The sequence below is a fragment of the Felis catus genome, chromosome D4 (genome assembly GCF_018350175.1).
Source record: "Felis catus isolate Fca126 chromosome D4, F.catus_Fca126_mat1.0, whole genome shotgun sequence".
Taxonomy (NCBI): Eukaryota; Metazoa; Chordata; class Mammalia; order Carnivora; family Felidae; genus Felis; species Felis catus.
In genome coordinates, this window is record NC_058380.1 from 94,051,297 (window position 1) to 94,065,537 (window position 14,241).

At 57.2% G+C, this 14,241-nt stretch overlaps 1 long non-coding RNA gene across 1 annotated transcript; it reads left to right on the plus strand.

The window, feature by feature from the left end:
* Positions 1-2,252: 2,252 nt before the first annotated feature.
* Positions 2,253-4,730, plus strand: LOC123381582. The gene is made up of 2 exons (XR_006588762.1): positions 2,253-2,387; positions 3,820-4,730. It is a non-coding gene; the product is annotated as an uncharacterized LOC123381582 (long non-coding RNA).
* Positions 4,731-14,241: the final 9,511 nt, after the last annotated feature.

The following is a 14,241-nucleotide window of genomic DNA, read 5'->3' on the forward strand; positions in this document are numbered from 1 at the left end:
CTGTCTGAGTGTCTTCGGTCAGTAAAGGGAGAAGTTTGCAGCTCTGTGCCAGGCCCCACGTGGGCTCTCTGGACCCGGTCTGGTCCGGGAGCCGAGGGACTCGAGCCCGAGGGAGCAGCACGTTCCGGGCCATCCTGGGCATCCTGCCTGTCACCACAACACCAGCTCCTTTCTTTGTTATTAATTCAACAAGTCCGCTTGGAATCTAGTCATGAGCAGCGCACAAAAATCTACTGCTTTAACGGAACTTCCATTCTAGGGATGGAGACAAACAACTTGTGAGTAAAGAAAGAATGTAGTTTCTGACGAGCCGATGAATACGCTGGATGTTACGCAGCAAACACGCAGGGTCGGGGACAAAGAGGGCGCAGAGAGGGAGTCAGGGCAGACCCCCAAGGATGGGACCCTCCAACTGAGAGCTCATGCAGTGAGGGAGTGAGCCTTAAGAACATGCGGGGAGGTACTCCAGCCAGGGGCACAGCAGGTGCAAAGGCCCTGAGGTAGGAAGGAACGTGGCTGGACGGCAGACACGCAGAGGACAGTGTCTCAGGGTGTCCAGGAGAGTCACAGGGTCAGCAGGGCCAGGTGGAGAATAACGGGGCAGGCAGACGCGGGGAAGATCGCGTCTCTGGTTTAGACACGCCAATTTTGAGCTGTTAGGTGATCTTAAAATTAAGGTGAAAGGTGTCACGTTCGGGTGCTGAGTGGGTGGTGAGATGTTTACAAGTATGGATCTCAGGGTGGAGGTCAGGGCCGGACAGACCCATGTGGAAACACCACCACGGGTGACACTTCACAGGTTGGGTCCGTGGGACGTCGAGGGGGAGGGGCATGGATGGACTGAGCCGCGGCAGTTCGAGGACGAGGACGGGAGGCCATGAAGCTCCCAGGGCTCCTGGGAGGCAGGAGAAGGGCTTGGAGCGCTCCTGGGGGGCTGCTAGACCTTGGTGGGAAATGAGGAGTCTGGAATGAGAGGGTGTGTGGGGTCCGTGGGGTCAGCTTGTTGGAGGTTAGCAGGAATGAGCCTGCATGGAAGGAAGTGCGTGGCCAGGCCAGAAGGGCTTTGATGCTGTCCCGGTCCCCGCTCTAGAGACCCGGTGCCCATACCCCCAGCCCCGGGCATCCCCGCGGCCAGAGGAGGAGGGTTTTCAGGCAACGAGGAGCCACAAGCCTCCTCTGCTGGCGCCTACGGGCACCCCAGCACCCTCAGGGCGGAGGACGGGCTCTGGCCTTGCCCCTTTAAGGCCCCGCCAGGAAGCCCTCCCCTGTCCCGGGGCTCACTGCTCACTGGGGTCCACTCGCCTCCGCCCCTGAGACCGAGCTCCGGAGGCCCCAGCGGTGCGGCCAGCCGGGCTCGGAGAGGGCACCGAGCCACGGCCACAGAGCCACAGCGCGTTGCGGCTAGGGGGGACCGCGGTGGTCGGTGGGCCAACCGTGCACCCCGGCACCTCCCGCCCCTCTCTGCCTCCCCGCTCTCGTCATCCAGCTTCCCCTTGAATGCCCCTTGGGACGAGGCGCTCAGCACGCTCAGGGCAACCCTGTCCCCACTCTGGTCATTCCGTCCCGGAGTCAGGTGGAGGCTGGAGCCGGGGGCCAGCCTGTCACGGCCACGAGTCGGGGTGCGCGCTCCCCGGCTCGGGGGCTCTGCCCCTCTGAGGCCCGGGCACCCGTCCAGGGTGGGCGACTGCACTCCGCTGACCGGGCCCTCGGACATGGGAACCCGTGTGACCCAGTGGAAATCCAGCACCCGCCACCCGAGACAGTGTCACGCAGGTGCTCCTTCTCCGAGCCCTCGGAGGCCCGCCCCCCGTTCACACCCCTCATCCGGGGGAAGAGCGCGTCCTTTCTGTAACGCACACCCTCTCCGCGGAGGCGCTATAAATATGGCGAGATGACATCGCCAGCAGCGGCTCCTGTGAGTGATGTCATCCTGGGGGTTGCCTAGCAACCCCGACAACGTTTGCGAGGCTCTAATTCTCGAGTAGGGTAAAGTCACATTTCTGCAGCTCAGTTAAATCGGCTTCCTGGCAACTCCACCACGATGATCTCATTTTATTCATGATTATTTTATGTGAAACGCACTTTTAGCTCTAAGAGAACACAAAGATCTAATTCAAAACCCACTATGGCTTTATGTTTCCAGGGTGCCGTTAACACGGCATCCACGCAAATAACCATGGTAACACACGGGTAATTAGTACGTGCAGCACGCGGCATTAACACGGAGCCGGGGCCAGCTCCCCAATCAGCGCGGATTACCGCACGTTATTACCGGAGTAATTACCTGCAGCAACACACAAATTGAACTAAATGGTCAATTGAAGTAAAGTGAATGGCTTTTTATTCTAGTCCCTAAATAATGTGTCTGCTTGGCTGAGCCGTTCAAGGTAAGTAAAACTCTCAGACTGATGGCCTCCCCGGGCCCGGCCCCGTCGTGGGTGGGGGGGCTGGCCCCGCCCGGACGGGTACTGGGGCTCCCCGCTCGCCCGCCACCCCCAAGCCGCCGCAGGGCCCGGCCCTTACGTGACAGCCCCGAGGACGAGGACGAGGACGGCTGTCCTCCTCGTCCCCCCAGGGAAGAGGGCACAGAACTTTCCAGAAAGAGGATGGGGTGAAAAGGCAACGGCCTTCCTCCCTGGGATGTTGTTCTCGCCCCTCTGGTAGGTGGGGCTTCCTGTCGCAGGATGTGAGGGGGAGGGGAGGTCAAAGGTTACTTCTGCCTTATTAACAGAGCGTTTCTCAGATTCCACACACTTACAAGATCTTCAAACAGGAAGTCGCCCGGGCTCCTCCAGGATTCCGAGTGGAGCTGGGCTGCGTGGCCTCCCCTGGAGAGGGGAGAGCGGCGGGGAGGCAGGGAGGCCCCACAGCGGGTGGGAGGGACCTGCTGTCCTGTCCTTCCCCGATGGGCGAGGCCCATCACCGTGGCGAGGGGGCCCGGGGACTTTGGGCGGAAAGCTCCCAGTCCTTCCCGCGACCCATCCCAAGGGCCGGCCCTCAGCACGACGGCCACCACCCTGCGGGCCGCCCATCCAGGCGACGCGGAGCCGCGAGGACACCAGGTGCCACGGAGGCAAAGGACAGGGCTCCAGGAGCGCGACAGGGGCTCCCCGGAGGGAGTGAGGATTATGGTGGCTGCGAGGGGGAGGCAGGGAGGAGGGAGGCCCCGAGTCAGAGGAACCGAAAGAAGGCCACCGATCTTATCACCACCTTGATGTGCCGCGGACGCAGAAATACGGAGGGAGATCGAGATGCAGAGAAAAGGAAAATGTGACTTCAAAACCCACAGCTGTGCCTGCACCCCGTGGAGGTGGGGCAGATTCGCCTCGGGGGGAGCTGCTGCTTTCAGAAAACATTCTGAAAGGTTTTGGCGTTCGGGGCGGGGGCATCTCATCTACCCTGGATGGGAGAGGCCCAGACGGCCAAAGGCAAGAGATCTGACTCCAAATCAAAGGGGATTTCCAACCAAAATAGCTGACGGGTGCACACCACTGCTGGGGCAGCATAGAGGAGGTGGCCCCAAACATACGGTGGGGCGGACAACACAGTGACCCCCACCGCCCAGAGACAGAGACAGAAGGTGAAGGAGGCGCGGCCGGCTGAGCCCAGGGCGCGGGCAGGTCTGGAGTCAGCACCCCCTGCAGGGAAAGGGGGACCTAAATCCCGGTGGGGCCAGGAGGCAGGAATGGGAGCAGGGGAGCCCCCACAACAAGGCTGAGAGCAGACCGTCACCCACAGATGCTGAAACGCAAACGACTAGCAAACTGAACTCAGCCGTGAAAAGGCCAGCGCGTAACCAAAGAATTGCGTTTATGTCAGAAATGCAGATTTGGCGATCCTCAGGAAGCCGATCCGTGTAAGTCACCGAAGTGACACACACGAGGAAGAAAAATCAGACGCGGGTCCTAAGACATGTGGCGAAGACACTTGTGAAAATCCAACATCCGCTCGTGATTAAAACGAAAAGAGCTCTTACAAACCCGGAGCCAAAGGGGGCCTCTGATGCCGTGGAAGAGGGCCTGCGGGAGGCCGGCACGGTCGTCATGCTTGGTGGCAAAGCCTCGAAAGCTTTCCTTCCAAAACCAGAAGCGAGGCCGGACTTCCTCCCCTCGCCCCTTCCGCTCGACATGGTGACAGCTGCCTCCACCACTGCAATAAGGTAAGAAAACTAAATAAACGAGGGGCTCCCGGCTGGCTCGGTCAGGAGAGCATTCGACTCTTGACCTCGGGGTCGGGAGTTCCAGAGCCACGTCGGGTATAGAGATGACGTAAATCAACAAAACTTAAAAAGAAAAAGAGATAAACCAGAGGCGAAAAGACTAGAAAAGAAGAAACCAGACCGCCATTTTTCGCCAGGCAGGCGATTCCGAACACAGGAGGTCCGAAATGACCTGCAGATCAATACTGACAGTTTACCAAGGTTGCTGGATGTAGAGTTAACACGAAAACTCAGATTTCTTTCTATGTAATGGGGGCAAATAGATAGACAATGGGAATTTTTGAATGATACCACCTGTGATAACATCAAACCAGGTCAAGCGCCTGGAAATAAATACAGTAGCATACACACGAGACCTCTAGAGAAAAAAAAATCTGAAATTTTATTGACAGACATTCACGAAGACCTAAGTAAAGAGGGGACATTTGTTTATGTTTATAGTTGATGGTTTATGAAGTCCTTATGGTTTAGAAAATTCAACATTATAAAGATCTTAATTCTCCCAAATTGATTTATGTTCAAGTTGAGTTCATTAAAGTATCTATCTAGAGTAAAATTCTCCCTGTTTTAGGGGCATCTGGGTGGTTCAGTAGGTTAAGCATCTGACTCTTGATCTCTGCCCAAGTCTTTATATTTAAAATGTTTTTAACATTTATCCATTTTTGAGAGACAGAGAGACAGTGTGCAAGTGGGGGGCGGGGGTGGGGGGCAGAGAGAGAGGGAGACAGAATCCCAAGCAGGCTCCGGGCTCCGAGCCGTCCGCACAGAGCCCGACGCGGGTCTTCAACCCACCAACTGTGAGATTAGGACCTGAGCTGAAGTTGGACGCTTAACTGACCGAGCCACCCAGGCGCCCCGACCTCTGCTCAGGTCTTGATCTTAGCATCGTGAGTTCAAGCCCCTCCCCCCGCCATTGGGTTCTGTGCTGGGCTTGAAGCCTACTTAAAAGAAAATCCTTTTTTAGTGTATAGTTCCGTGAATCTTTACAAACTTAGGTAACTGCCATGGTAGAGAGTATATCCATCACCTCCCCAAATCCGTGCCTAGCAACCTTGCTCTATGGTTCGTCCTGATAGTTTCTGTCTTTTCTAGAATGTAATTTAAATGAAATCAGACAGTCTGCAACATTTTGAGCCTGACTTCCTTCGCTTAGCATAATTCGTTTGAAATTCAACCCCGTTCGCGCACGTGTCCATAGCTCGTTCATTTTTATTGCTGAAAAGTATTTCATTATATGGACGTACCGTGGTTGGAACAACACGCGAGTTGCTTCCAGCTTGGAACAAATACAAACTGAGCTGCTGTAGGCATCCACGCACAGATGGCTGGGTGGTTTTCTTGGGTAAATATCCAGGCGTGAAATTGCTGGGGCTGGGGCATAGTGTAAGTGTACGTTCGCCTCTGTGAGAAACCACCAGACTGTTTTCCAGAATGGCTGGGCCACGTTGTGTCCCCACCAGCGATGTGTGTGAGTTCCAGTGGCTCTGCACCTTCACGTGGAGTTGTCGGTTTTTAAAAGCCACGACTAGGGGCACCTGGGTGGCTCGCTCGGTGAAGCGGCCGACTTCGGCTCAGGTCACGATCTCGCGGTCCGTGAGTTCGAGCCCCGCGTCGGGCTCCGTGCCGACAGCTCGGAGCCTGGAGCCTGCTTCCGATTCTGTGTCTCCCTCTCTCTCTGACCCGCCCCCGTTCATGCTGTGTCTCTCTCTGTCTCAAAAATAAATAAACGTTAAAAAAAAAATTAAAAAAAATAAATAAATAAAAGCCATGACTACAGGTTGCCGTGGCTCGTCCTTCAGCGCTGACTGACGTAATGACTGAGACCACTGAGCATCTTTTCATATGCTGATTTGACCCCCATATGTATCCTTTTGATGAAGCCTCTTGTAACCTCTTTGTCAGGTTTTGGTATCAGAGTAATGCTGACCTCATAAAAAGAGTGGATTCCTTCCTCCACTTCCATTTCCTGGAAGAGGCTGAGTGTGGGTGGTATTATTTCTTTCTCAAGTGTTTGGTAGAATTTGCTGCAAAACTCACGTAAGTCTGGAGTTTATTGTTTTCAGAAGGTTTTTTTTTTTTTTTTTAATGTTTATTATGTATCTTTTGAGACGGACACAGAATGAGAGTGGGGGAGGGGCTGAGAGAGAGGGAGACACAGAATCCGGAGCAGGCACCAGGCTCCGAGCTGTCAGCACAGAGCCCGACACGGGGCTTGAACCCACGAAGCCAAATTCGATGCTTGACCAACTGAGCCACTTAGGCGCCCCAATGTTTATTTTTTTTATTTTTTATTTTTTTTAAACGTTTATTTATTTTTGGGACAGAGAGAGACAGAGCATGAACGGGGGAGGGGCAGAGAGAGAGGGAGACACAGAATTGGAAACAGGCTCCAGGTTCTGAGCCATCAGCCCAGAGCCTGACGCAGGGCTTGAACTCACAGACCGCGAGATCGTGACCTGGCTGAAGTCGGACGCTTAACCGACTGCACCACCCAGGCGCCCTTGTTTATTTTTGAGAGAGAGAGACAGAGCATGAGCAGGGGAGGCGCAGAGAGAGATGGAGACACAGAATCCGAAGCAGGCTCCAGGCTCCAAGCTGTCAGCACAGAGCCCGACACGGGGCTCGAACCCACAGACCGTGAGATCATGACCTGAGCTGAAGTCGGCCGCTTAACCGACTGAGCCACCCAGGCGCCCCAACGTTTATTTATTTTTGAGACAGCAAGAGACAGAGCATGAACGGGGAGGGTCAGAGAGAGAGGGAGACACAGAATCCGAAACAGACTCCAGGCTCCAAGCTGTCGGCACAGAGCCCGACACAGGGCTCGAACCCACGGACCATGAGATCATGACCTGAGCCAAAGTCAGATTCCCAACCGACTGAGCCACCCAGGCACCCCTGTTTTGAGATTTTAAACAACCAACTCTCTAATATACATGGGACTATTGGGGAGCCTGGGTGGCTCAGTCGGTTAAGCGTCCGACTTCGGCTCAGGTCATGATCTCACGGTCTGTGGGTTCAAGCCTTACGTCGGGCTCTGTGCTGACAGCTCGGAGCCCGGAGCCTGCTTCGGATTCTGTGTCTCCCCCTCTCTCTGTCCCTCCCCTGCTCACGCTCTGTGTCTCCCTGTCTCTCAATAATAAATAAACGTTAAAAAAATTTTTTTTAATATATATACACCGGACTATCACCTATTTCTTTTCTTGAGTGAGTTTTGGTAGTTTATGTTTTTGAAGGAATTTGTCTATCGTAAGATTGTTTGTAATATTATTTCTTAACATTTTAATATCCGCAAGATCTGTAGTGATGCCCCCTTTTCCATTCCTGACATTGGTAATCTGCGTCTTCTTTTTTTCTTTGTCAGTCTGCCTAGAGATTTGTCAGTCACATACGATCTTTTCACGGAGGCAACTCTGGCCTCATTGATCGCACTTTGCTACAGCCTTTCTCTCTCCTGTTTCATTGATTTCTGCTCATCACTGCTTCCTTCCTTCTGTTTGTTTTGAGTTCAGTTTGCTTCTTTTCCTAGTTTCTTAAGGTGGAATTTAGATCATTGATTTTCTTTTTCTTTTCTTCTTGTTTTTTTCTGTTTTCAGTGTAGTGGACGCACGGTGTTACGTTAGTTTCTGGTGCACAACTTAGCGATCGGACAAGTTCACACAGTTATGCACGTTACGCATTATTATCACTGACTGTACCCCTTATGCTCTGGTTTGTCTTCCCATGACTTACTCATTCCATAACTGAAGGCCTGTATCTCCCTCTCCCCTTCCCCATTTTGCCCAACCTCCCACCCCCCTCCCCTCCGGCAACCATCAGTTTGTTCTCTGTATTTATAGTTTTGATTCCGCTTTTTGTTGGCTTTTTTAGATTCCATTTATGATTAGATAATATGATATTTGTCTTTCTCTGCCTGACTTATTTCACTTAGCGTAATACCCTCTAGATCGATCCCCGCTGTCACAAATGGCGTGATCTCGCCCTTGTTTATGGCTGCGTAATATTCCACAGTACATGCCTACCACATCTTTATCCATTCGTCTGTCGATGGACACTCGAGTTGCTTTCTTGTCTTGGCTACTCCAAATTATGCTGCAATAAACAAAGAAGTGCATGTAGCTTTTCAAGTTCGTGTTTTCCCTGGATAAATACCCAGCAGCAGAATTACTGGATCGTATGGTGGTTCTATTTTTTATCTTGTAAGAAACCTCCATAACCTACTGTTTCCCACACAGCGGCTACACCAGTCTGCATTCCCACCAACCGTGCGTGAGGGTTCCCCCTTCTCCACACCCTCGCCAACGCCTGTTATCTCTTGTCCTTTTGTTTTTGCCATTCTGACGGGTGCGAGGTTGTTTTGATTTGCCTTTCCCCGATGATCAGTGACGCCGAGTATCTGGACGTCTTCCTTGGAGAAATGTCACTCCAGGTCCTCTGCCCACTTTTTAACCAGACCGTCCACATTTTTGTTGGTGTTGTAATTTTCTCTTTCGGTGTGAGCCTTCAACGATGAGTTTTCCTTTGCAAATTTCCTATATGTAAATTGCCCACAAATCAATTTACGCTATAATTTTCCCCTTAAATGTTGTTTTAGCTGCATCACACAAAGTCGATATGCCATGTTTTGATTTTCAGTCAGCTCGCGATATTTTGTCATCGGCCCTGCTGTAACCTGTCCTCCACACTAGCCGCACGGCGCTGGGCAGCTGGGGCAGTCAGGGGTTGGGGACCCCCTGCGTGGAGGAGCGCCGAGGGACTCTGGGACCACGCAGAGGTCCACAAGGGGAGACGGCGCAGGGCCCCAGGCCCATCCCAAAGGAGCTGTTCAAAGGAGAGAGAGAGTCGGGGCTCGCTGGCCATCCCAGGCAGCCCAGCATCCAGGCCCCGGCCTTCCTGACACTCCGGAGAGGTTCACACCCCAAGGTCACTCACCCCATTCTCCGGGATGAGGGACCTTCACCCGTGTGTCCCGTGTCCACACGTGAGAACAGCCGTCGAGAAGTCCCCACTGTGCGCCAGGGGCCGCGGGCCAGCACTGTCCGGTCATTGTCCCCCAAGCCCACGATATTCCTCTCAAGTGGGGGGTGTTATTGCTCCTCTCCTTGTTCTCCGTGGTCACTGGGCCAGTGGGGTCCTGTGTCCACAGAAGCCGCAGGGCAGGGGGCTTGCCTGTGTGATGCACGGAGGCCCCCCCCACCCCAGAGTGTTGTCACAGGAAGGAACGAAGCAGGGAGCCAGGACAGGGGCTGGGGGGGGGGGGGGGAGAGTGCCCTGTGGCCCTGCCCACCGGCCCCCTAGTTCCTTCCTTCCAGCCTAAAGGCTAGGTGGGTGTTTGTGTGTCTGAACCAAGGACACGGATGTTTTTGAGGAGAAATGCCAAGTCCTGAACCGGGAGCCTCGCCCCACAGCCAGCTGTGACCCGGGCACCGGCACTGGGGACCGTGCTACCGAGGGGCCGTGCCCACCCGGAGACACCCAACTAGGGAGCCGGCTCATCCCAGGCCGGGCAAAGGGGTGCTTCCCGAGTCCCGCGGGGTCCCTGCCGGGCCCGTCACACTACGCTCGCCCTGGATCTCCTGTCAGTCCCCACACAGGAGGGGAAGACTGAGGCGGGGAGCTTGTGGGACCCACCTGGGCGCGCTCAGGTGGCCCAGGGTGGCTCGCAGAGCCGCTGGTAGGCGCGGACCTCGGCTCTGCCTTCGCCCTGGCCTGCGAAGGAAAAGCTCCCTTTTCCACCAGCGGTAGGTGCCCGGCCCCAGCGCCCTGGCTGAGGAAGAGGCTGGCGGGGCCTGAGCCCCCCCACTCGCCAGGCCTCTTAAGCAACACCCCCCATTCCTGCTGCATCTGGAACAGGCCTCACACCGTCCTCTGTTTCTCCAAGATGCAGAAATGGCCAGTGGCATCCGCGTTCTTGTACTAAATTAGCCACACTTGACTCAAGCGCCTGCCTCCTGCCCCTGCCCGCCCGCCGCCCATCCTCCGGCCCACGCGCCCGAGCCCTCGGCGGGCCTGACTCACTGGCTCGATGCCACTTGAAGTCACAAGCAGTGAGTCGTGGGCTCTCACCCGTCCCCGCGTGATCACCAGCCCGTGATTACTGGCCTCCAGGCCCCGCTCCGCTCAGCTGCTGTGTGACTTGGGGCGGCGTGCCTCCCCTCTCCGGGCCTGGCTTCCCCCTGCATAAAACAGGGGCTGGGGCTACACCGGCCCTCTGTGCCCCCGCCGGGCCCATCTACCCGGGAGGAGATAGGGCTCAGGCGGGATCCAGCAGCCAGAGCCCGCCTCACGGTGAGCCCCCCCACCAGCCCGGCGCGCGGCTCCTGGACCTCCTGTTGGGGACCGTGCCACTGGGGGGCGCTGTGCCCTCCGGAGGACCCCCGAGGCCACTGCGGGCAGTGGCAGAAGACATGCTGGCTGGGGCCAAGACACGGAGGGGTGGAGGTTTAGGAAAGCGGGTCTGGAGGCTCTGGGCTGAGGCCCCACCCCGCCGCTCTCTGGCGGTGACCTTGAGCAAGCCCGGCCCCCTCTCTGAGCTCCTCGTGTACAACGCGGGGCACTGACGCCCGCGTCACCGGGTACGGCATCTGAAGGACGCGGCACACAGCCTGGCACCCCCGGCAGGCTCTGGGGGTTCGCGAACAGCCGAAGAAAAGAGTACGTGTGCGTGAGCCAGCTGACAGCACTCCGTGGGCTCCAGGCAGCGGGGCTCCGGGCTCAGGTCCTGGGCTGCTCCCTGGGCAAAGTGACCCGAGCCAGGGCGGGGCTGCCCAAGGAGCACTGGGTTGAGGGTCCAGAGACCCGGGCCTGCGCCTGGCTTCGTGTCTCCCCACCCGTGACTCTGTTGCCCCCCGATCCTGTCCCTTCCTCACCCGTTGACCCCAGAGAGTAACTCCAGGTGGGCAGGGGGGAAGGAGCCACACTCTCAGCCAACGGAGGCTGCTCGGGGGGCCTTGGCTCCTTTGCTCCCTGGCACAGCAGGGGGGGACTCAGGTAGCCTCTTTTTGTGCTTAAAAAAATTACACATGAAAATGATGTCAAACCTCCTAGAGCTGTAGGCTCACCACTGGTGCACTTGACTGTACAGACGTTAACCTTAGTTTTTTTAAGGTTCTAATTTTTTTTCATGTTTATTTTTGAGAGGGAAAGAGAGGGGAAAGAGACAGAGCATGAGCAGGAGAGGGGCAGAGAGACAGGGAGACACAGAACCGGAAGCAGGCTCCAGGCTCCGAGCCGTCGGCACAGAGCCCAACACAAGGCTTGAACCCACAGATGGTGAGATCATGACCTGAGCCGAAGTGGGACGCTTCACCGACGGAGCCACCCAGGCACCCCTAAAAAGTAGTTTTTAAATCAAAACACTAATTCAGCTTATTGGACACAAAGCCATCACTCCAGAGACAGCTCACTGTCTCGGCCTACCCGCTCCCCATTCCCCAGGGGTAACAGGGTCAAAGGGAGTCAGGGAGGCCGGCTCCCGAGGTCCAGAGGTGGCAGACAGGCCCTCGATCCCCTTGCTGGACACCCCTCCCTGCTGGGGCGCTGGGGACGTGTCACAGGGCTGCCCCGGCAGGAGGTTCGTGGCCTGCAGGAAGGAGGAAGTCCCGGCGATGAAGCCAGGTGGGCAGAGCAGAGGGAGGCCAGCCAAGCCTGGAAAGGAAAGGTAGGCCGTCCGAGCCCACACAGCGGCCCCGGAGCCGCCCCTCCCTCACGACAGCCTCTTCCCGCTGGGAACGTGTTCTTGCACATGAACTGAAAGTCCAGAGAAAGCACTCGGCCTGGGCGGCCCTGGGGTGGGGGTGGGGGTAGATGACGCAAAAGACACACAGCCCCCTCGGTCCCCGATTCCAGGGAGCCCCCCGAAGGCCCGCTGCTGTTCTCCATCCCCAGCCCTTCTCTTCCATCAGCAGCAGGCTCGGGGCTTCAAGATGCCAAAGGAGGAGGGAGAACAGCACAGGGGAGACAGCAAGGGCACCTTTCTGGAAGGTTCCAGTGCAATGCCACAGCCAAAATCGAGGGAAGCTCTCCCAAGGGTAGAAGAGGCACCAGCCTCCTCCTTGACTTTGCCACCACAGTCCAGCCCTTTCCTCGTCCGGCGCCCTCCCACCCACCCTTCTGCTTCCTTGGCCCCCCTGGCCCAGCGCCCGTCAACCATGGGTGCCCCCCCACCTCGGCCTTCAGCCCCCCCACCCACAGCCCACCTGCAGCTCTGACCCCCTTGCCTGTCACCTGCGAGTTTCTGTGCCTCGTTCCTTTCCCCAGTAACACCCACTCAACCTGCAGGAGCTCCCGGCTCAGGGTCCTGTCTGGGCATCTCAGGGCCCAGTGCTCGGAGCCCTCAGGAAACCTTTGTCAAAGTGACAGGCAGTCACTTGTGGAGGAAGAAGGAGCAGCCTTGGTGGAGGCCAAGAGCTGAGGCCCCACCCTGTGGGGTCTAAGGGCACTGGGGAGCCATGGAGGGCTTGAAGCAGGGGAGGGCCGGATCAGAGCAGGTAGCAGCTCCTCCTGAAAACCTACCTCCCCACCCCTCCATCCCCACCCCCCTCTCCCCCCAGGCCTGATCTCCAGGCTTTGCCTCGGGGTGGGGCCTCTTGTAACTCAGACAGCATCCAGTGGACAGACAGGTGGCTTCAGGGCCAGCTACGGTCGCCACGCCCTTCCACCCCAAGGACTGGACAGGACTAAACAGGGCACCCGCACTCATGCACCAGGGCCCCCTCGCCACGCTGGCCGCTGGGCACCCCGCCGTGGCCGGCCCAGACCCAGACGGCACACATACGAAACACACTCCTGGTCGCAAAGACTGGCACGAGAACCGAAACACGCACGAACCCTTGTTTTTCCGTCGCGTGTTGGGATGACCACGCATGGGGTACGTTAGGTCACCCAAAATAGATCGTTGGAATGATTTCACCAGTTTCTTTTGGGTTTTTTTCTCTGTGGCTACTAGAGAATTTTAAATTTTGTTCATGGCTCCCACACGTGGGGGTTGTCGTGGCTCCTCGGATGCAAGGGACCCGGGAGTGGAGACACGGAGACGCCGAGGGGGGCAGAGGGCCCAGGCCGGGAAGGGAGAGGACCGGCGGGCGGGGACGCGCCCCGGTGGGCACCAAACGGGCCTGGTTACAGCCAAGGGGTGTGGCCGCGGGGATCAGCTTCCTGGGCTCTGGGCCCCCATCCCCACCGCTCCGGGGTCCGGGTCCCCGAGCCTGGACGCGGCTTCCCTTCCTGTCTCCCTGCTCTGGGCTGTGGCCCTCCCGGCCTCCCCCTGCACTGGATGGAATCAGGGAGCGTCCAGACCACCCTCCTCGCTGCAGCCACTGGGCCAGCAGCTCCCACCCTCGGCTGCCGGAGGAGAGAAGAACCAATTCGCACCTCCCTCCCCGAGACCCTGAGACCTGCGCCCGTTCCTCTGCTTCTCTCCTCTCCCTGACCTCCTCTGCCTGCCTGCCCCCTGCCTCTCCCTCCCGCCCGCCCGCCCCTGCCCACCCTCTCCCTCCAGCACCAGCGGAGTGGGAAACCACAGCAGCCACACGCGGTAACAAATCTTCTGCCTCACCCCCCTCCTTTATTTACACCGGGCGCCCAGCAGCAATTCAATCTGAAAAAGTGCCGTGTTTTCGGAGGCGTGCAGCCCGAGAAATTGATGTTTGTGTTAATCAATCTTGTAGGAGCCTGCGGGGCTCAGAGAGGTACCACACGAGAGATTTCTTCTATTGATTAATTGGATTCCGAGCGGGCAGGGGTGGGGAGGAAATCAAACGCTCCAAGCGCCTGAAAGCTCAGGAGATGGGTCGGGGCTCTGTCCCCGACCCTGCACCGCCCGAGGTGTGTTTGGGGGCCGCTGGGCCCTGGGTTCCCGTAACTTCCTCCCCACTCAGCATCCAGCACCGGCTGGGGGTCAGGACCCCCAGCATCGGGGTCAGCTCTGCCTGACTCGTGAGACGCGGGGACTCTGTGCTGTCCGGAAACATCCCTGCTCACGCCGTCACCCGGGGTGATCTCACGCCTCCAGAAGCGCCAGG